The sequence below is a fragment of the Ischnura elegans genome, chromosome 13, assembly GCF_921293095.1.
Source record: "Ischnura elegans chromosome 13, ioIscEleg1.1, whole genome shotgun sequence".
Classification (NCBI taxonomy): domain Eukaryota; kingdom Metazoa; phylum Arthropoda; class Insecta; order Odonata; family Coenagrionidae; genus Ischnura; species Ischnura elegans.
Genome location: NC_060258.1, coordinates 2,644,496 through 2,668,609, shown reverse-complemented (window position 1 = coordinate 2,668,609; position 24,114 = coordinate 2,644,496). Strand labels below are relative to the sequence as shown.

Below are 24,114 nucleotides of genomic sequence, written 5' to 3'. Positions count from 1 at the left end.
TTTCCTGGCGCAAGAGAAAATAAAGGTCACGTAAAATATATTTTGGTCTCCTATTAAACGACATCCTTTTTAATAACAAATTGGAGCCTTTAAAAATTATTTTAATACTTTTCCCGAAACTGAAGAGTATTTTGCCTTCGAAAAAATATTTCAGTGTATATCACCATGTTAGCTAAATACTGCAATGTTTTTTTTTACGAAATTAATTTCATTGGTGTTATTGTATTCAGTGGAACTTATAGGCTTACTTTAAGGTTGGCTATAAATTTCTCGAAATATAAAATATATTTCTTTTTAATTTAACAGCCAACTTAATTTTAAATGTATTTTAAAAACGTGATATATCATATGTTGTCGTCGCAATAGCCGCAAGCATGCCAGCTTAGAAACAAACTGCCGCGCTAACTGCGATTGTTTCCAATCATCGTAATGCGATAATGCCGTCTCTATGCTTTGAGTCTTGACTTGCGTGGTATTATGGGTATTTTGCCACGAGTGCAATGATAGCTTGTTTCCTGCTGAGAGAACGGTAACGAGAAAGTAAAAGTGGTCTGGTACGTTGTTTTTAGGATTCTCTGCATTCTATGTCGCTTTTGAGTTCATTTATCGTCCCTTAGTCCTAGGTGTTTGTAATCTGGATCCCACATTCGTGAGTTTTAATTATCAATGCCATGTAACGAGGCGTAGTGACTTGTGTTGTCAGACTCGGTACTACTCATTTCTAACGTGTTTACTGTTACATAACCTACTTATTTGCTATTGTTTGCAGTTAGTGTTTCATTTATATGTGACTACGTTGTTAAAGCTTGCCTCACTACAGGTTATATTATGATTGCAATGCGGCCCTCGAATACATTCTGGATTTAGGTCACGTATACTACGTGTTGGCGAGTTGATATTCGTTGTTTCAATGTAACTTTGTTGTATTCTACTAATTGGATTTTATACCACACGTTTGATTGTCCTTTGTCCATCATTTATAATCTTATGATTTTTAGGATGTGCTTGAGAGTAAAACGGATAAATTAGGGTTTATATTATTCGCGATTCCAGCCAAGGGAGATACCACCTGGCGGAGAACGCTCGAAACAGAGGAACGATGGTCATGCTGCAGCAGTGCTATGAGGAATAGTGTATATGAGACCTTTACACTGTTTTATTGAGTAGTTACGGGGTGATACCTACTTTTTGGTTTCAAAGCAATTACTACCGTTACTTGAGGTTAAATATTCTTTAATTCTACGACCCTGTAATAACTGCAGCACAAGTTGAATTGTTTAAAAGCGAGGCGACGGCTGTTGTTCCCGCACGTAGGTAGGAGCAGAAAGCTCTTGTTTAGGACGATTTTAATGGAGATACGTTGGTTTTACATGCTATAGCTATTAATATGTTATTTCAATTGAAAATCGTTCATGTGTCAGGTTACGCTGAACAAAAGTAGAAAAATATCCAATGCATCAAAGTATCCGATATATCCGTGATCGCGGTTTTCGAGATTTTAAGTATAACATACTCAATACTTACATTGCCATTATTATGAGCGGGATGGTATTTGCCCGTGTTATTCTGATAAATGTTTTTTTTCTTCTGTGCGCGATATGCTATTGAACGATTTACCTAAAGTTGCTGAGCATAGTAACTCAAGATTGACGTTAAGTATCAATAGCAAGGAGGATGAACCTACTGTACATTGAAAGAACGATTTTTAACAGCGTATCACGATGTAAATTAGTAAAATATGCATTATGGTAAACATTATTTGCTTATTTTGATGGATTCCTGGTGTCAATTCGGTAGTCAATTCAGCATCAGTAGTAGAACTATCGTCTCCATGATTTTACTAAGAACAGCGAATAAACGAAGATGTGAATCAACAGTAAAGATCTTTAAGTCGCCCTCAAATTTCCAAATCATCTTCTTCTTCCTTCCAGGATTAGGCTACTAAGCCTGTTCCGGCTCCACATCACCATCTTTTCCTTGGTCTTCCTTTTTTCATTTCTAAATCATACCAAACAATTTCATTTCCCAATGTTAAAGCATATCAAATAACTATTTAGTTCATTTCTTATCCGGAAATATGATAATAAATAGGTGAACACAGCAATCCACATCAGTGAAGCAGACGGCTGTGGCACCCAAATACAACACGAAAACTGCCTGAAATGGATTATGGTTCCATGTATTGAAGCGGCAGGTTGTATATGAAATACTATTAAGTTCTTTTGAAGTGTATTACATAGGAATGGCTACGAAGTAAAGCAATACGATTTGGATGAATGCAAGTCAAGAATCAAACTTGACTCGTAATGTTTAGGTACATTATAAACACCTTTAGTTACGTCGTCAAGCAGTTTTTTCCGGTTCTAGATCTTCTTAAGGATGAAAGAAGCCGAGTAATACACCGTACGAAGGTTTTAAAAGAATATTTCTATCTTATTAGCTCTTGATATTATGGTTTATGTTCTCTCCTTACGCCAATGCTTTATGATTGTTTTGATTTTACCATCACTCTGGCGGCCATATTGGAAATTGACGTCACTGACAGCAGCGCCGCCATCGGTCATTTGAGTCTCGAATTGCTAATAAATTGGGTAGCAGTTTACTTTAAATTATGAGCCATTCCCACATGAAAATAAGTAGCGTGTATTGTGTCAATTCGATTGCAGTCGCTGCGCTTTCTCCCGCCCGTAAGATCGTTAAGAATGCGACATAAGTTTTGAATCCATGACATGGTGAAGATCTGTTGAAAATTAGTATTCGATAAAAGTGTACTGTGAACGCCTTAGGCATATTAAAACTTATGCCGTTGCTGCTGTATTGTCGTGTACTCAATGTGTCAACGAATTTCTACCATTTCTATCGATATTTGCCGGTGTTGTGTCAGTATTATTGTGTAAATGTAATGTGTTAAATGTTGATTTGGTACCGGGATAAATGTGTTGTCACCAATGAAATTCCAGGTGGAGATGGTAGATAGTAGGATGTGCTGTGATTGGGCTATTTTTTTTCTTTTGGTCTTTTAATCTATTCTCTGATAATCGGGAAATGTTTCTATTTTATTCACTGACATAGGGCTGTAGTCATTAAGTTTCTGCATATAATATTTTTTTTGCTATTTCCTCTGGCCCTCGATATGAAAAGATGCCTATTATAGACCATAGCTATGTCATTATTTCTATTTCGTTACTTGCTAATTGTACCTTTTAATGTATTGAATGAATATTATTTCGCCCTGGTTGTATTGAAGTTGTAAGGGCCTTATTTCAACCCTTTCAATGGCTTTTTACGCCTTAAAATTACGTATCTGTAGCTGTAGCATTTGTTCATGGAATGGTGAAAAAGTATTCAGCTGCCAATTTGTTAATCTTCATCTGTCCAATTTCCTTTCCAGGATTCCGGTCGGAAAACTTTCATTCCAGAACCTCCTTGAGTCTCAAAGTGAGTATTTTGATCAATTTCTTATAATTCTGTCTTCTGCAATAACAGTGTATGAAACTGCTTAATTCCATTTTATGTTATGCCGTTGTTTGTTTTTAAATAAGTGGTGTCACCCAATTGGTGTCTCAGTTGTGCTTATCTTGAAAGTTTGTGTCGTCATTTTGATGGACAAGTTAACAAAAACGATGATGATGAAATATTTTGCCTTGAAGCTTTTTTTTCCAGCCAGCTATGCGTAGTATTTGTTTTGAAACTGGTTAAGGTGGTAGTTTGTCGTGTATAGCATGTAGGTAATTATTATCATGTTGTCTGAAGGGCAAGTCTTAATAGCGACTATTGTTGTGAGTGTATTATTGTTTTGTATGTGTTTCCTTGGTTTAGGCATTTTTTTATAGCCTTCAATAGCACCATTTGATCTTAAAGTTTTAGAGTAAAATTTATATACAGGGTTGTAACCGTGTGAATATAAAATGTGTTTCTAACGCTTGAGGTGAATCATACTATTGAAAAGTTCATATTCATTGACTAAATGGCTTAGAAAATCTAAAGATTAAGATTATTCACATTTTAAGCATTAAATATTTTATTATTTTCATGAGAAAATCACCATCTCGTGAGTGGTAATAAACTTGTGTAAGATTGTAGTCCAGTACACGCTCCCAATGTTCCCGAGTGCTCTCGCTTCAGATGCTACAGATTCGTGGTCCACTTTCATTCCTGTCACTACCTACTGGATCACGGTTTGAGCGATTGTGGCATTTTATTAGTCATTCGTTTTGCTAGTACAGTCTACATAAAGGAATGGTGTAGCCCCCTGTACTTTACTGGTCAGTAATATAAATGACAAAAAGAATATGGCCCAATATTTATCTATGGGGTACACCTCAAGAAACCTTAGTTATCCATTAAAGCCAAGAAGATTTTTTTTTAATATTTTACTTTCCTTGCTTAAATTATGATTAGCCATCATATCTGACGAAGGAATAAATTTTTTTGTTTGTTTTTTTTTTAATCTCTAACATTTGCATAGCTTAATCCTACATGTATCTTAAGATACATATTGGCACTTGAGGGATCAACAATGTACATTATCATGTAATTTGATTCATGCACGTTTCCGCTAAATAATTCATTGCTTAAGTCTTCAAGTGGTTTTTTATACTTGAATTTTTATGCATAATATAATATAATTTTGAGCATTAGGTATTATAGTATTATGGTATAAAGTATTATTACGTGAACAATAGACATTAGGATTTTGAAATTTTACTGCAGTATGACCCTTATCTCAGTTTTCTATACCCAAGCCATCCCTGTACAATCGATACATTCAATGCCCCTCTAAAATAGGTTAACTACCATTTTGTATTCCTCATCGTTGTCTGGTAATTTGCCAATAATTGATGGCCTAGGTCTACTCCACCATTGTGAGAATTCTGCGATCGCCACTGGCATTGCATCGTCATTTTTTTCTTTTCGGTGACAGAATAATGAGCATCAGGTGCTTTGCGTGATCAGAAGATTACGTCCGATTTTAATAATTCTGGTTTTGTTTTTTTTTGTACTATCGTATCGCAAATTTTCTGTGCTATAGCGACACGAAATTTGTAACTTTTTTTTTCGCACCACCCTATTCGTCAATGCTCCATTATTAAAACCCAAATGTTACTGGTTTCCCTCTAATACATTGCTTGCAGCTTGTAGCCTTGAGATACTGTACTTTCCCGAATCCACGCGATCGGTCAGTTTGGGGAATAATATTATGCATTCTGTTTGGCAATGCTCAAGATGCAACTCTCAGACTGTATATTAATGTTTATTGATTCTGTATCTAATAGCATAAGAACATGCGGAAGAGTTCATGAATATCACAGTGAAATGCATGAAACTTAACCAAAAATTTAATGCGAATTTCTCCATCAAGAATTCACCGCACCGATAGAAATCTTTGAAGCAGTAACGCAAAATTTTCAACTTACGTAAATTTCGACTTATGCAAAGTTTTCCGGAATGCATCTCTTACGTAACTCGGGGGATGCTTGTAGCTATGAGTTAAAAATTGAATTTTTAGTGCCACTTGTACCCAGAGGTATCTTTAGATATGCCAAAACTTTACTGATTAGTTTTGTCGTGAGATTGAAAGAAAAATTTATATCTTTTAATAGATAATGCTCCTCATTATTTTAAAATGAAACAAAAACTGGTTTCAGAGAAATCTGATTAATAAGAAAGTTTAATTTTCAGGTGATCATACCATGGCGATTTCTAAGTAATTCGTAACCAGACATCTGTAAGTGAACGTAACAATTGCAAATATTGGCTCAAATTATCTCATTACCTTGTTAACCAGTTGAAGGCTTTCTTTTTTCATACAACAGAAAGAAATTGCATAAACAACAAACAAGAGAGTATTTAGGAATTTGTATAGTATTACATGTATATAGATATGTCTGGGCTTGAATGGGTTAATATTATATCTCCATTGGACACCATGATGGTATTCTACAACAGCCCGATGCTTGTCCTGAAGAATTTACCCACTGGTTTGCAAATGTTGAAGCACCAAAGGGATAATCTTTAATTATCAGAGCGGATCATGATACATATAAAAGAAGATAATCCCAATCAATAACACTGCTTAAATATCTCATTAGAAAATTTTCCATGAAATGAAAAGTAAGCCTAATTCATGGCACTGGACTACTCTAAAGACCTGTGTGATTTATTTGGTGATATTATTTTTTTGGAAATAATAAATTGTTCATGGTATAATTCTCTTCCAGCCTCTCAAATGCCTCAATGAATAGCAACTTTTTGTAGGCTCAAATGTGATATGAAAAAAATAAGTGATTACGTATTGTGATATATTATTTCAAACTAAAGAAATCAGTTTCAGTGAGTTGTAAAATTTAATGTTTGAAAACAACACCAGCATGAAGTTTAAAATTTGTTCCATTAGTCAGTGGTGGCTGGTGGTAATTTATTGTGGGTGGGCATTAACGGAGATACAGGATGATTTATTTATATTATGCTAATTATTATCTATGAGCATCATATGTTGTCGTGATATAATACATAGCACATGCATGACAAACCACTGGTACATTCTGCCCTTAAAACTGCATTAACAGAAGTAATATAAGCATGCAAATGAAAACAATTATTCTAACCATGCCTTTAAAAGTGACGGTAGGTGAAATGCATTCCCTCTGAAAGTCATTGAAACCTTCAATGCCAACCTAGAATACTTTTCAATTGACAACATCGCCAAAGCAGTGAACTGGTCCTCATCCATCTGGCTATGTAAGAATGTTTAAACACCTTTAAGGGTTGAAAAAATCCTGCATGCTTCACTAGTTGTCATAGGAATCGTCGCAAGAATTTTCAGTGGTTTAGTCATTTCACTGAATGTATTTTGAATGTTATTGCCAACCATGAATCCTAGTAGGCAACAACACCCGAGACTTTCCGGAAGTCCTCATGCATGCAAATTTTGAAGCTCAGTCTTCAAGCTTCATTTTCAATTGACTCATTGGTTTTGAAGTTAACAGAGATTTGTGTAGTTTAAAACAATTTTTGTCGTATAAACAATTTGTTTTCTAAAAAGCGTTAATAATAGATCTGGCTTTCATATATCGAAATTTCTAGCTATTGGAACAAAAACTATGAGAATACCTAGCACGTAAAGCGGGGCAACTTGATTTTACGAGCAAAAATGGGAAGTTTTTTAGAAAAAAAATGAAATACAAGAAATACCATGGCGCAAGAAATTTGTTGATGTAAATGAGCCAAAGTAGAAATAAATTCTCTCTCATTTGCTTTTTGTTTTATTGAAATTGATTTCCGCATTTGGACGATAGAACTCCTCAAACTTGGGTGTCTTGCCTTTTTTTGCAGACAGTAGGATCCTGGGCACAGGTAGTGTAGGCAGCTGCTACACTACCTGTGAGTAACTCAATAAACATGTGCGAGCCCACTCGCGTCGTTTCATGAGTCTGCTCCCAGCTTCCATTTGAACAGCACATTCCCCCTGCTTACCTCGTCCCGACCGAGCCCCCTCAAGCAATCGCATCGACCGAATTTGCACCTGGCACGATGCCAAGGGATAACATACTTGCAGAGTGGTGAATTTGCCAAGGAGATAGCTTTTGCATTCAGAGCTTCATATCACATCTATAAGTGGACTGGATTTTATTCTTCTCGTAGTAAAGGAAAAGTTACATTTCTTATTTCATTCATCTTTGGGTGTGCGCTTGCTAGCATGTGTATATACACATGCCACTTCCGCCATTAGTTATCAACTTGAAATTTGCTAATGAATATCCGGTGATTGATCTTGGAGATCATAACATGATGATTTTTTCCAGCGTAGCATTGTTCAAAAGAATTATTCACTTTTCTCAAACCAGCTACATTACTGTTTCCTCTCTCCATTTTCTGTTGTGTGTTCTATTACATCGCTCTTCTTACGTCTATTTATACTAAGGTTTGCTTATACTTTGGCATTTTGTGATCGAATGAGGTATGACAATGAGACAAGTGTTAAAAATCTACTGTAGCGTTGATGAAAGATACCTTTGATTGCCCATTGCTTCAATCATTGATTTTATCTTGAAACAATTTTCCTAGTGAAATATTTTCAGACCGAGTCACACATACCTATACATGCTATTCTTTCAATTGCAGAAGTAGCCTTGTATTTTTTTAAATCTTTTTGCACAACTAAATTAGTGTCTTCATGCGTTAAGGTGACTATTGAGGTATAATGTAGGTGAAGCCTGTCATGATTCATTCCAATCCACGTACTTTAAATTAAAAATTTACCTTGGGGCCAATGGTCTAAAATTCATGGAGGCCCCTGTAAAAACCAGCATCAACACCTGGGATTTTGTTTAAGAAATTGTGTGTGCAGTACAACTTTTTTTTTCTAAATTGGTTAATTTTAATTTTCAATTTTTTTTATCAAGTTATAGATGTCCAAGAAATATTTAAAATGGTCATTATGTACCAACTTTGACACTGAGTGTCATGATGGCTTCGCTTGGCAAAATTTTCAGATCTGAGCAAAATTAAAATTTTTACCTTCGGGCTGAATGTGTTAAGAGGAAACATTAATTTTATGTCTTTAATGTGGTGATATTAATGATGATACTAGAATGTTAAAAACGTCATTTTTTGCATTGGTTTCTTATTTTTCTCTAAATTGCATGTCATATATATATAAAGTTGATAATGAAGTGTATTTTAAATTTTGTAATTGTTTGAAAATCCCAAAAATGTATCAATTTTTACAAGTCATTTCTTTTCAACCAAGATAAGTGCTTAAAGCACTATGGGTGACAGTTATTATTTACTCAAATTGTAAATTTACTTTAATTAACTTTCATCTGAAGATTTTCACAGCTTCTTTTACCTATGTTGGTGGTGGTTCTCGGGTATTGGTATGTAGAAAACATTTTGGTTAAGGTGCGTTTGGTGGGGACATGAAGCAGGTAGTCCGAAGATGGGCGTGGTACACCCTCCGTAGGGTCCTTAATCCTCAACCCTTTCCTCGACGCGTTCGCCCTCGCTGGCCCGTGTCTTGGACCCTCCCAGGGGGGGGGCCTCCCTCCCGAAAAGTGACCGCTATGACTGCAATTTGGAAATCAATCAATCAATCCAATAATCAAAAAATGACTGTTTGCATAGCACTCCTGTCAATCGTGCGATCAAGTACGTCTTTGAAGCGTGATTCTGCGATGAAAAATAACGATTTTGTTAACTTTGCTAAACACGTGGCTGTGGACCACCGGAAAATGGCAACAGCGCTTTGGAATGGGCAAAGTAGCGGGCTGTTTGAATGAGTTACGAGCATGATTTTGCCATCTGGTACCGCTCATTTGCACGCCAAGGCTTCAGTTAATTTACCTTCAGTTCCACATAGTCTCCGATTAGATAACCTGCGTCGAGATAAAGGGTCAATTATTCCCTATGACGGATATTGAAGGGTTAAAGCAGTCGAACTGCTTCAAAAAGTCAAAAAACACCCGAAAGGTGGATAGGTTGTGTGATTTTTAGACGGTGACTGCGAGTCCCTTTACGTATTATATTATTATGCAAAATACATCTACCAGGGGTAACAACAACCTTGACCTCTTGGCAGCGAGTGCGAAATCAGAACTGAGGCTGTTATTATTGACCACAAGGCACATATTTTATACCTCATGGTTCATCTACATCTACATTATACCCCGCAAGCGGCCTAAAAGGCGTGTGGAATGGGGTGTCAGGATACCAGCCGTCTACGTATAAAAAATGAAGAGCTCTACAAAGTTGTGACTAGCATTTATTTAAGTCTTTTATGGTCCGGGGGAAAAACGAATTCCTATGTCTATCCGTTCGGCAAAACATCTCTCTTAATTTATCGCTTCTATCGGGCCTGGAAATATAGTTTGTCTTTGATATTTTGTTCTACGTGTCGCCCTTAAAGACATCTATTCTCAATTGTTCAAGCAATCTAAGCTTAGTGCGCAGCCTGCGAGTCTCCAGCGGCTCCCAGTATTATTAGCTTAACATCTGCGAAACGCTGTCTGTACGCCCGTAGCAGTTTTTGACGAAATGCGCAGCCTTCCTTTGTATTTTATTCAGATCGCGGATTAAGTCTTTCGGTACCGGATCCCATACACTCGCTGCATATTCAAGGTGTGGAGAATTTGGATTAGGAATTCGGAACGACAGGGATGAGAAAGCAACAGAATTTAGCAGGAGAAACAAGTTATTCATCACAAACACGTGGTTCAATCATAATAAAGGGCGAAGGTACACATGGAAAAGTCCAGGGGATGTAGGGAGATATCAAATAGACCAAATTATGGCAAGACAGAGGTTTAGGAATAGTGTTAAAAACTCACACAGCTACCCAGCAGCAGATGCAGCTTCAGACAACAACCTATTACTTACGAAATGCAACGTAAGATTCAAAACACTTATGTACTAAAGTTAGAAAGGCAAAGAAATGGAACGTAGAAAGAACCTGAAGGGGAGGATATCAGGAACAAGTGTACATTAGTATACGGGAGACTGGAAGTACACAGACTGAAGAGGAAGGGTGGGATAATATTAAAACGGGAATAGTCAATGCGGCGGAGAAGTCAATTGGCTATGTTGACCGCAGAAGGTTAAAGAAGCCTTGGATTACGGAGGGAATGGTAAAAGAAATGGAGGAAAGAAGGAAGTGGAAGAACTTGGACACAGAACAGGGCAAAAGAATGTATAGGGAATTGAATAATCGATTACGTCGTGAAACTAAGAGGGCAAGGGAGGATTGGTGGAAAAGACAGTTTGAGGAAATGGAAAAGTTCCAGAAGGATGGAGAAGTAGGCGCGTTGTACGCCAAAGTTAAGTCGCTATCGGGCGGCAAAAGAGGACAAGCCATGTCTAACATTAAGGCTTAAGATGTAAGGATGCTAACCGAGCGAGAAGATGTATAGAGTAGATGGAAAGAATACTTGGAGGATCTCTATGAAGGAAGGAACAGACCGGAGAGATTGATTTTAGAGGAGGAAAGAGAAGTGGGGGAGGATAATTTTGGGCCGGGGATATTAGATTCGGAAATAGAGAAATCACTTCGTTATATTAAGGCTAGTAAAGCAGTAGGTGTGAACAATATCCCGTGTGAGCTTCTGAAGAATCTAGGGAAGGAAGTTAAGAAAAGGTTTTTCAAACTAGTACGCAGGATATATGAGGAGGGATGTTGGCCGGAGGATTTCGTGAAGACGGTTTTAATTCCGCTACTGAAAAAGAAAGCTGTGGGATGCTGAGATTACAGGACTACCACCCTAATATCGCATGCGACGAAAGTGGTGCTTAGGGTATTGAACAGACGAATGGAGGCGAGGGAAAACGAGTATTCGGGCGAAGATCTGTTTGGTTTCAGAAAAGGGAAGTCAACTCGTGATGCAATAGCGATAATGAGGTCCCTGGTGGAGAGGAACCTAGAATATGACCAGGACGCATATGCCTGTTCAGTGGATTTTGAAGAAGCGTTAGATAGCTTGAACTGGTTAGAGTTAATGGAAATCCTCAAGAGAATAAGTGTATATTGGAGGGATAGACGACTAATTTGTAATCTGTATATGGCCCAGACTGCGCAAGTGTGGGTAGCGAACGGAGAACCTGGGTGGGTAAGCATTGGCCGAGGTGCGAAGCAAGGCTGTCCTCTATCGCCGCGTATGCCTACTTTTTATCGTATGCGCTGAGGAGATGTTAAGAGAAGCGTGGGAACAGTTAGAAGCTGGAATAAAAGTGGGAGGAACGATGTTCAAATCAGTGAGATTCGCGGATGATCAGGCGTTGATTAGCCAGTCAGCGAGGGGGCTTCAGGCTCTAGTGAATGCGTTATACGAGCGTTGCGAGGAGTATGGGATGAGGATTAATCACAAGAAAACTAAGGTTATGTGGTTTTGTAAAGCATCACGAGCGAGGAATGTGAGACTTAAGACAAAGGTGGGAGGTGAAAAATTTGAACAGGTTGAGCAGTTCAACTTTTTAGGCAGTACGTTAGAGGAAAACGGATACGGTAGTAAGGACATTAGGAAGAGAATTGCATTAGCAATGGAGGCGTTCGTGAATAGGAAGGAAATTCTGAGAGGATTGTTATTTAAGAGTTTAAAGAAAAGGTTAGTGAAGAGTTTGATCTGGAGTGTAGCGCTCCACGGTGCGGAAACGTGAACATTGAGGAAAGAAGACGAGAGAAGATTGGAGGCATCCGAGATGTGGGTGTGGAGAAGAATGGAGAGGGTGAAATGGACGAAGAGGAAAAGGAACGACGAAGTGCTGGACATGGTGGGTGAGGAGAGGCAGCTTTTAGATGAGGTACGGAAGAGACAGAATTTATGGATGGAGCGAATAATTAGCGGGGAGGGGATGTTGAAAAAGGTGTTAGAGGGTAGAATGTTGGGGAAACGAGGTAGGGGAAGGAAAAGAATAGGGGTTTTAGAAAAATTGAAAGGAAATAGGCCTTACAGTGAAGGCAGCGCTGGAAGGATAGGGAGTCTCCCAAATCACTTCATTAGTACTCCATAGAAACCTACCTTAATCTTAATAATAGGGTGGTTTCCTATTATTTTTTTATTGCCTTAATAGAAAGATTATTACTCCTGGATTACGTATTTCACGCTTTTAGATTTTTAAATGGCGATATCTATTTTTCACGATTAAATAAAAAGTGAAAATTTTCAAGCGCGCGAAAACGCGACGCGTAAGTATGAATGCCGGGAAATCTCTCCGTACGACGTATTTCTGGTTCCCGCTGCCGCCCTGTGAGGTGACCTTGAAGCGAGGCTTAGCCCTGATACGACGCAGGCTGCTAGCGGGTAGCTGAGTACCCTGCTGGCTGGTAGCGCTTGGCTTAAATTAGGATTATTAATACCTTATCAAACGTGGAAAACTTTCCGACCTTAGCCAATTTTAATAAGTGATAATTAAGACTAGTTTCCCTTAGCTCTGCGCCTCGTGCAAGCATTGGTAACCTCAGACGATGTATAACTCCTATCTTCTCCTATAGAAACTAGGTCCCTGTGACGTCACGTGGAGTGGCATCGCATTGGCGCCCATCTGGCCCTTTTCAAATGAGGATAAAAATGGACCATTGCCATTAGTCTAAACCGGTATTTCTAAAACGAAATAATTTGTATATTATGAAGACACTAATGGTGGGCAACGAATCGCAATCAATGCCTTTCGTTTTCTTTGATGAAGGAAGCTACCCTATTATAAACTGTATGTTGACTATTATATTAAATAAGGAAGGTTTCGCTGTTTATAAATCACATGTAATTACAAGGTGTAAAATCCAGCATGAATTCCAATACGATTACCTGCAAACATTCGTTACCAATAACGTAGTTCCAAAAGGGACATAAATATTACATTATTTCAGTTAGTCTTTAATAAAAACTGGTATCATTGATTCCATCGCACGTAAAAGTTCCTCATGGCATTTCAAACGTGAAAGCACTTATATGGTTACAAGTATAACTTTCAAGGACACTTACAAGTATAACTTTCACGAGACGAAATAATAACAACTAACTACATTTCATCACTCGCAGAGCCCCCCCAGCGAGCTAAGCGAGTTTATTTATATAATCTGATTTCCTGTAGTATGGTGGCGCTCGTAATATATGGCTAACTTCGTCGGAAAATACACTGCTCTTTAATTTATCATATATTATTATAGTATTCTACCGATTAAGGTAGGTTTCCATGGAGTACTAAAGAAGTGATTTGGAAGCCTCACTTTCCGTCGAGCGCTACCTTCTTCAATTCACTGTATGGCTTACTCCCGTTTAATCTATCTAAAAATCCTTTTCTTTTCCTTCCCTCCTCGTTTCCCTAGCATTCTACCCTCTAACACAATTTTCAACATCCCCGCTAAGTATTCGCACCATCCATACATTCTGACACCTCCGTACCTCATCTAAAAGCTGTCTTTCCTCGCCAACCATATCCAGCACTTCGTTGTTCCTTTTACTCTCCGTCCATCTTACCTTCTTCATTCTTTTCCGTATCCACATCGTATGTGAAGTATGCAACAGTCACCCAAGACTATCGTAATGATTTTTTACGAACCTGGTAGCTCCTCTTTGCACGCGTTCTAACTCTTTTTTAAGCCTATTTCACGAGGATCCCAAACACTGACAGCGTATTCTACATGGAGTCTAATGAGGGAGAAGTAGTTAATTTCTCGCGCAAAAATGAAAAAGACACGTGTAGATCTTTCTTGTGTGAAAATAAAATAAATGCGGGACAATTATTAAAATCGAAAAATGATACAAAGGAAACTCTTCTGGGGGCATCGAATGAATTCAAACGAAAAATAATGGGCAAATATGGCCATTATTTTAGCCCTAAGGCTTTCTGATTATTTGTAAGAGAGGTACAGGTAAATAGCGCTGTAATAATAACGCTATAGCAAATAATTGTCACATGCCAAACACCCTAGAGGTGGTAAGGCTGCGTGAGTTTTAGACGGTGATTGCGAGGCCCTTTATATATTCTCCCCAGAGAAAGGAAAGAAATTTTTTAAGAATACTTTAACTATCGCACTGACAGGTATTCTTTGAATTTGTCACACATAAATGCTCACATATACTACTCAGTCCTCTTTCAGCCATTGCAGCAAAGTTTTTTGTAGATATGGACTCTAAAGCGCTAAAAAAAATGCACCCCATTAATGACCATCCAAAATGTAGTGCAATTTGCATTATACATGGAGGGTAGCAGGAATGAAGGCGATGTCGGAAATTCCTATCTGGACTCTCAGCCTAATGAAAGTCGGTCAAGACTACCTTGGGTTTCGAGCAGGTAGCAAAAAATTAGCTAAACTAGTCTAAAGGATAACTCCAAAACAAACATAATTTTTCCATGGGCATATGAGACAGCAATTCATACAATGAACTTAATCCGTCTTTGCCGAAATTCTGAGCATTAATCGGAACAGTACAATAGTATCAATACTGTACATTGATACTAACCAATGTTGCCCGGATCTTGGTAAGATTGCGATCGAATAAAAATCTAGCTGGAGGAATCGAGCTGGAGGTGGAGTATTTATAGCTATAAAGAATTCAATCGTCAGCCAAGCGGTAACCGTAACAGAGACCAGGGTTGAATCTTGAATCGTTGAGTTAATAAATGAACAATATAGTTGTCCCAAGCCGCCACGAAGGAAGCGTTCAGGAATGCATTCACGAATTTTAAAAGAAAAACACTAGTAGAGCAGTTACGGAATAACTCAAGAGCATCATGGTCTTATGTCCGGGAAGTTGAAGGTAAAACGATCGATTTTTTCCACGATCAATAAGAAATTATAACGGTAGCGATAGACGCATAAGTAGATAAAAATGACTTTTAGTGTAACCTACTAACCTTCGTAAAACTTAATGCGTGCTGCATGCTGGTGATTTATCACCCCCTGCCAAACACCCTAGAGGGGGCTGGCAGGTTATTATGTAGATGTAGATGAACACACCGTATTCAGCTTATTAATTAAACACCTAGACGCGCAAAACTTTAATGAGAGGTCAACATGGATTCAGGAAGCGCAGATCATGTGAAACCTCAAAAATCATCTATCGTGGAATAAAATATATTCGGGAAATAACAGGTATTAAGTAAATTGGGTGTTGTAAAAAAAATACTAGGAAAGGGCGACGACAAAGTGAGATACGACGGCCATTCAGTAAGTTTTTAGAAAAGGTAATAAAATCAAATTATACTGGGTCAATTGTTTTACATTGTTCATTATAGTCTTCTTTTATCAATATAAATTTGTCAAGCATTTTTTCAAGCATTATGAGCCGTCGTGAAAATTTAGAAACATGCATTAATGTTTAAGTAAGTTATAAGCTACAATATAACTCATGTAATCTATTTGTGAGTTCTAATGCTGTCTGTACAGTCTCTTATAAATTGTGAAAAAAATTCTGAATCTGTCTGTTCCACAGTCTATCTCTCATATATTTTTTTATGATTCGATCTACGTGGTATGCTGGCGTTGGTAAGATATGTCTACCTTCGCCAGAAAATACATGTCTCTTGAATTTATCAATTAGGCTAAGTTTATTTTTCAGTCTGCGGTCTTATAGAGATTTCCATTCGAGTTTATCGATGAGGTATTAACACTAACAAGATTAACAAGAAGTAAAGAATTTTACCGTACCTGGCAGCGCCTCTTTGAATGAATGATCATTAATGGGGTGCATTTTTGTCAGCAGTTAAGATTCCTTATATACAAAGAACTTTGCAACAATTTTATTTCATTTCTCTGGAGAAAATACGTAAAGGGACTCGCAATCACCGTCTAAAACTCACACAACCTATCCACCTTTCGGGTGTTTTTTGACTTTTTGAAGCAGTTCGACTGCTTTAACCCTTCAATATCCGACTTAGGGAATAATTGACCCTTTATCTCGACGCAAGTTATCTAATCGGAGACTATGTGGAACTGAAGGTAAATTAACTGAAGCCTTGGCGTGCAAATGAGCGGTACCAGATGGCAAAATCATGCTCGTAACTCATTCAAACAGCCCGCTACTTTGCCCATTCCAAAGCGCTGTTGCCATTTTCCGGTGGTCCACAGCCACGTGTTTAGCAAAGTTAACAAAATCGTTATTTTTCATCGCAGAATCACGCTTCAAAGACGTACTTGATCGCACGATTGACAGGAGTGCTATGCAAACAGTCATTTTTTGATTATTGGATTGATTGATTGATTTCCAAATTGCAGTCATAGCGGTCACTTTTCGGGAGGGAGGCCCCCCCCCCTGGGAGGGTCCAAGACACGGGCCAGCGAGGGCGAACGCGTCGAGGAAAGGGTTGAGGATTAAGGACCCTACGGAGGGTGTACCACGCCCATCTTCGGACTACCTGCTCCATGTCCCCACCAAACGCACCTTAACCAACATTTTCACTCAACGTTTCACTCCTCCTACTGGGAGCGTTTTCAAGAGAATCAAATTTCTCTTGATAACACTCCCAGTAGGAGGTGTGAAAATGTTTTCTACAAAGCAATACCGGAGAACCACCACCAACATACTTTAATTAACACCAATATTATTGACTTTAATAAAAAAATACTATTTAACATGAAAATGTTGCACATTCGAGGGAGTAAGCATCTCAAGAAAGCCAATGTTTAACAAATCAGAAATTGTCAACCATATGAAGAAGATTTTTCTATTTACTATTTTCTATCCATCAAATACTATCATTTTTAAAAAGAAACAAATTTACATAGAAAATATAAACATTTACAAAAATTGGCAATAATAGTTGGAATATAATGTAATATCTTATCAAGGAGTCCTAAGTGGTGCTGGGCGACATTGTGGGTGCCAGTGTGGGTAAAATCTGCCAACTCTCGGAAGGGGAGGGGTGCTAGGTTGAGGGTAGGAATAAGTTAACTTAAGTTAATTGATCCTCCAGAGTAGGTGGTTACGGACAACTTACTACTCACTGGCTCGTAAACCTGTCTGAGTTTTGGAGGAGGATGGGCAAAAGGACAGGATCTGTGAATTACAATAAAGAATTTGGAGGTAGAACTAACTTAGAATACTCAGGCTCTCGCCAACCTTGAAGATGGCAAACCCAAACTGTGAAGTCTGGCTCCCAAAAATCCAGACACCAGGTGACTACCTGTAGTCTTCCATTGGTCTACCTACTGCAGGGGCTTTAGGGGTTGTCTTCCTCCCCTCCTGCATAGGCCTACACTGCAGTCTACTGAGGTAACTAAAAAAAAATTGGGGCACTAACAAAAGTAATCTATTTTACGTTCCAGGATTGCCTCTTCTGTATTGGTAATTGGAAAGTCAAGGAAGGAGTGATTGCCCATTCCAACCAGATTGCGTAACCAATTTGGTAAGTATGTAGTTGCAAATGCACTTAATCTATGCTTTTCCACGAATTATTCATTATTGTGGGACTTCCTTGCTTGAAAGATGCATGCCTACCAAGAACCAGATTTTCTCTAATAAAATAAACAAACTGAGTTTGAATGTAATTTATTGTAAGAATGGATAGCAAATATTTCTTGTGTTACTTCCATAAAAATTTTTGCCTTGGTATACTTCGTTCTTATTCCCAAGTTTACTCGCTTTCTGAAAGCTTTTCCGAAACTAATTAAAACGAAATCTCCATTTTTCTATTCATCAGGAAATAGTCATATCGCAACGTTTGTGTGTACGAAATAGCTTTTGGTCACTTGAGGCAGTGTCAGAGGCCAACATTTGTCAGCTATAATGAGCTGATTATTTTTTGCTTTTGTTGTAAATGGAGTTTTGAAACATACCATTTATCAGGCGGTCTGAGAAACTACTGCATTTTTAAAATTATGAATGCTTTCAAAATGACTATTGTTTATGCCAATAATTCCTGTTATCTTCATATTTTTTATGCTACATATATCAAAGTCTCGAAAACTAATGCTTTTATTTTTTTATTTCCGTTAATATCCAACTGAATTCGATTAATGGTGTGTTAGACCACATGCCACTCCTGCAAAATGCATCAAGGAAAGGAATGTTTGAAATAGGTTCAATTTTTTCCAATTAATTACCCATTTCAATTTAATGTTTGTCTACTTTTTTTAAACATGGCAAAATGTTGAATATTAAAACGTATTATAAGGTTTTTTGGACACCAGTTTTTTCTTCTGTTTCAAAGAACTTTTTGCTGTAGAATTGACCCATATAGTTGATGCATAAAATCGAATATAAATTTATGATACCTCAGCTGTTAAAAACATAAAACTAAGCAAGAAAAATGTCTTGAAATGTTCATAACTTATGTAAAAAAACAATACATTATTATTTATGCTGATATTTAAGAGGTCTCTCCGGTCTCAGAGCTTTCTTCGAGAGTACACAACCTATAGGCAATAACAAGGTTTTACTCGTACTATTACTGCTCCATTTTTAGAACTGGTTTTGAATTCCACGCATCCGCGAGATCACATGTACAGAAAAGTGGTTTGCACGAATACTTCAAAACCACAGCGCGACATCAGAAATCAAAATTTTAAGGCACCACACCTCTTAGTTGCGTCTTGCATATGTTGCCCGGTTTACAACTGCTGTGGGGCGTGTATCGATGAACACGTAGTGCAATTGCACACTGCGAGGATTCGAAAAACAAGACCACTGAGCTCTTGTGAATGCAGCTAGCGCGTGATCACGTCCGTTTTACGAAGGGGATGCTCGTGGAAATAATAAGCGTGGAGTATCGTACCATTCGAATGCAGTAATTCTGGTGGTTTTGCATCCGATTTACATTTTCATTAAGATCGCTGAGAACACTGAGCGAGAGTGAAAATCATGCACAGATAATCGGCATCACTGATACACCGCAGCCGGATAATCGGTAGTCTGTTGTAATTTCAATTTCTTTATTAAAGTGTTTATGGTAACGTATTATAAAAACCTTCTGTTATTGTGATAAGAGAAAATATTGGACAGGCGATCTCACTTATATCGATAGAAAATATTTTTTTTTATTTTTACTAATTTTTCTTTATCAATATTAAGTGACAGATAAATCCCCTCAAAAGGCCTTCTCCCCATCATGTGTGTCCATTTTTACTATGGAATTAACACATTCCGTGATCACCGTTTTTTAAAGAAAATGCTCAGTGGCTGACATTTTGGAAAAAGTTGTATTTTTTTATTATTAATTTAATAACATGATCTTATGAGTTGTGATTCTTTGTACATGTATTTTACTATTTTTCCCAAAAGTAACCCTTCATTTGTTAAAAATTGAAAGTAAAATTTTCCAAATATCCTGTCAATCGTGTTGTACCTTGCCGCAATGCATGTATATGATCCCGATATTTGTTTGCTTTTTGTCAGTACTGTGGCAAAAACCCGTTTAGACGAAATCATTCTATTTAAAACTATTGAAGATAGTAATCCAGCTAATGTTAATTTTTCAATCTGGAAATTTTAATTTGAATATAATTTTTAATTTTTAATTGTACTGATGAAAATATAATAAATAATACCAATATTTGTGGCAAAAGTGTTGTTCCCTATCATGGATAATGCGAATGAGTGATTGGATAGCCTCTGAAAAAATTGTGTGATGGCATACATATATTAGTTAATAAAAAGGAAAATTTATATAAAAGAAGAATTATATTGATGAAACATCGTCAAACAAATCAGAAATTGTCAACCATATGAAGAAGGTTTTTCTATTTAATATTTGTATTACGTCAAATAATACCATTTTAAAAAGAAACAAATTTACATTTAAAATTAAGAATATATAAATTTTATAAAACAATTTTGTCCGGCTGTGTAAATAATTTTCAGCATAACCATTTCTTGTGATACTCCAGAAAACACTCAAGACATAATCATGGCTCAGCCAGGCGGGTGGGGCAATAATATGAAGTGTCCTAGCTTGTTCTTCTTGAAGTGCTACCTACACCTCTTTTGTTTTAGTCTTTTCCGTCTTTGTCATTTAGTCGGGGAAATGTCTTGATGAGCCCTTGGTTTTGAATGAGGTGTGCTGGGATTATGGTTGTCTCTTCTAGGGAACTGGAGTTATAGATATAGTTAAAAGTGATTCTAAAATTTGAATTCAAAAGTCGATAGAAGGAATTTTCAAAAAGTATTCTGAGTATAAAAAGCAACGGTTTGGTAACAGTAAGATTTTTAGGTGGATTCCCAAATTTTTGTACCATATGATGGATTTCCTTTCAGTGGGATAGGAAGACCTGTTTTGATCCCAATTATCAATGCCACTCACATAATTGTTGTATTCAATCACTTCCTGTAGCTTTCTTGGTGTGCAACCAAGGACATGAGATATTTAAAATTTACTTTTTTATTATATACTAGAGGCCACAATAAACTTCAAATCAACTTCATTTATCAAGCTATGTATAGAAAAATCAATGGTTCTTTGTTCATCTCGTCAACATCCTAAAACGGCTAAAGTGACCTTCTCTCAACCGCGGCACGGATTATCTTATCATTATGCTAGAAAAAACTGTATCAACATACGTTTTTACCAACAATTTTTTTGGTCAGTACTTTTTATAGGTTATCACTCTTAAATTCGGTTGTTTAATAAAACATGCTTATGTTTGTATTTAAATCCTTGCTCTCCTGAAGAAGCGTTTGAAGTTGTTGGGCCAATAGTTCGCGTCACTATTTCATTGTGAGCACAACGCTTGTCAGCTTTCTTATCTGGATTACCCATGGGGGAAGAGGCTAGCCTTTGTGCAGCTCAAAATCCATTACCTTCATCTTCATCTCGTGATCCCATATCTCAGTAATCTCGCAAAAAAATCGTAACCAACCCAAAAAATAACGTTAAAAAGATATCTATCCTTCTTATCCATTATGTTCAGTCGAGAAAATGGCAATTATTTTCGCACAAGCGATGACTAGCAATGTCGTAAATTGGCAATACTTACACCTTCATTTTTTATGAGGCACTAAAGATTAGATAAGCCTGTTCTCTGTGGGTGTAAAGGGCATTTCCTAAGTCATGAGACGAGCAGATCCCATGCGAGTTGCATCTTACGAATTGATCTGCCATATTTTCTTCAACACCTGTTGTCTGAGAAGTATTTGTCCATCATTTGGGATTGTAAATTTTGTAAGTTTAAAAAGGCATTAAAGAAAGGTTTGCTTCGTACGAGTATAATAAGTTTCCCATTTCAGTGACAGAAGTAATTTATTTTACGTTTCAGGATTGCCTTCTCTATATTGGGAATAGGGGAGTCAAGGAAAGAGTGAATACTCATTCCAACCAGATTGCCTAACCTATTGAGTAAGTAATTGCAAACGCATTTAATCTAAGCTTTTCTTTGAATTATCCATGGCTGTGTGAATGCCTTACTCTAAAGAAGCATGCCATTCAAGTGCAAGTATTTTGTAATACATTCTTCAAACAGAGTTTGAGCGTAATGTATGGTAAGAATGGATATTAAATATTCTCCCGTACTTGTTCCATAGCTGAAAAACACTGTTACGAAAATCTAATTTAAATGAAATTCACGAATTCCACAAGGTGTGGTCCAATCGCAACATAATATGTACCTAATAGCTATTTAACTTCCTCAATCAGAGGCCGGCATTAGTCAGTTCTTATGAACTGATTATTCACTGCTTTTGTTTAAAATGGTGTTAAAATCTATAAGATACTCTCATCTTACCATCGATAATATCTAAGATTTCATTTTTCAAACAGCAAGTGATTAAATACATGTTTAAGAAGGGACATCTGTTTCTGTAAAAATGGGGAAAATGTTCAAGTTGTGGCCTCACTGATTCTAGATACATAAAACTTATTTAAATATTCCGCAAATATTACCCGAGAAAGTAGGCGAGAAAAATAAAAAAAGGAAAAGCACGTCCTGAAAAGGCATTAGTTCCCATTTCACTGTTTAATTTTTTTAGAGATGCAGACACAACTAAATTTTCCCAACAACTAAAACAAAACAGACCTACTGAAATGATAGTCGTAGTTAACAGTTTTAAATTCAATAAACTAGAAAAAATTTGCTGTTATATGCATGAACGACTGAAATTTTTCAAGGCCCACACGATGAAATATTGATGAATTTTAATTTATCGCCTGGTAACGCGTTGAAACAATATGTATTTCAAAGATTCCTTGCGGAATTTTTATATTATTCTACGTCGCTAATCGTGTGAAATTCTGTTTTTCTTCCGTCCGCCTTTTCTTTTGCATCAGTTCATAAACCTGAATGATTTTCAAATTATGGCCATTTGATGCTATTTCTACTCATATTATAGAAGGGCCAAGAATAGAAACATTATTCTTTTGCATAAATCCCTTACTGAATCCTCTAAATCTATAGAATAATCTACGGAAGTGCTGAAAGTTTGGCATCCATTTTGTCATTGCTCTGGATGTTTGTCGGCCTGGTCGTAAAAAACCCATAATAACCTTACTTGATAAACGCCTTCCATATTTCTTCCTTTCATCTTTTCTCAATGGCTTATAATGTGCTAGCTGGGATGCAATTATCACAATCCCAAAAACCCTGAAAACAATACTCTGACTTTTAAAGTTAAAGATACGATCTTCAGTGAGCTACTCTTCAAGGTGAGGTGATAGAAGTATATTTCTGAAAGTGGATAAGACTATTTAGAAATCTCCGTTACCATGGGATGAGGTCCAAAGAACGCTACATTCGCTACAGTGCGCTCTGGATGGAAGTGATCCGGAGCAGAGATCGACAGGCGATACGTTCGCCACGAGAATTTCTTTTCGAAGCGGTCAAGAGCAAAGTCAAAATGGCGGAATGAAAAAGGGCAGGCTAGCTGGATTATGAGATCGAGGAGATTGTTTCAATTGTGACTAGAGACGATCAAGGTCATTGAATATTAATGGTTATGGTCGAATATAATTAGAATAAACTTTATTTGGAAGATCGTGGTTCCACAAAGTAAAACAAGGAACTTGGGGCTCATTCATTTCTCATACCTAACCCCGCATACCTCTTCCTTTATAAACTCATTACCTTACTAAGGAGAAATGTGGGTGATCTACAGTTTTATAACTTGTAATATTTCATTTATTATGACTAGCGACTATTATAAAACTTTAATACATTCTATTTACTTAATATATCTTTTTTTCCTTCAAATTTTACTTTGTGGCATGAGATAATGTGTCTAAATATGTTCTTAAAATCGTTTCCACTGCTGTATGTCCCTTAAAATAAGTATTTGTGGTCTTATGTGGGTAAGGGATGCTTCCAGAGGCATTTGAGTTTATTTTGTAGGAGATAGGAGAATGTCTATGGAGAGATAGTGCTTGCTATATATTCATGTATATCACAGTTATATTAATATCCTACCTGTGAATGCCAGTGTCTTCCTATAATTAGGATTATGATCAACATACGACAATTATAGTACCTAAATATTCCCTTTAATATTAATGATATTTTATGATTGATAATCAAACGAAAACAAACTCAATGATAACCATATTATAAATCTTGTCTTTTTTTAAGAATCAGGGGGAAACGTGTACATGTACTCCTCCCCAAAATCTGGATATGTACTCTCGTTGTCTGAGCATTGTGCAACTAAGGAAATTTTATTCTTTAAAAGGAAAAAGAATTGCTTTTTTTCTTCTAATTTTCAA

The 24,114-nt window shown here is 37.0% G+C and overlaps 1 long non-coding RNA gene across 1 annotated transcript; it reads left to right on the top strand.

The window, feature by feature from the left end:
* The first annotated feature begins 485 nt into the window (after positions 1 to 485).
* LOC124170257 lies at positions 486 to 22,246 on the top strand. Its single transcript, XR_006867392.1, has 4 exons — positions 486 to 554; positions 3,392 to 3,438; positions 17,759 to 17,838; positions 21,683 to 22,246. It is a non-coding gene; the product is annotated as an uncharacterized LOC124170257 (long non-coding RNA).
* The last annotated feature ends 1,868 nt before the right edge of the window (positions 22,247 to 24,114 follow it).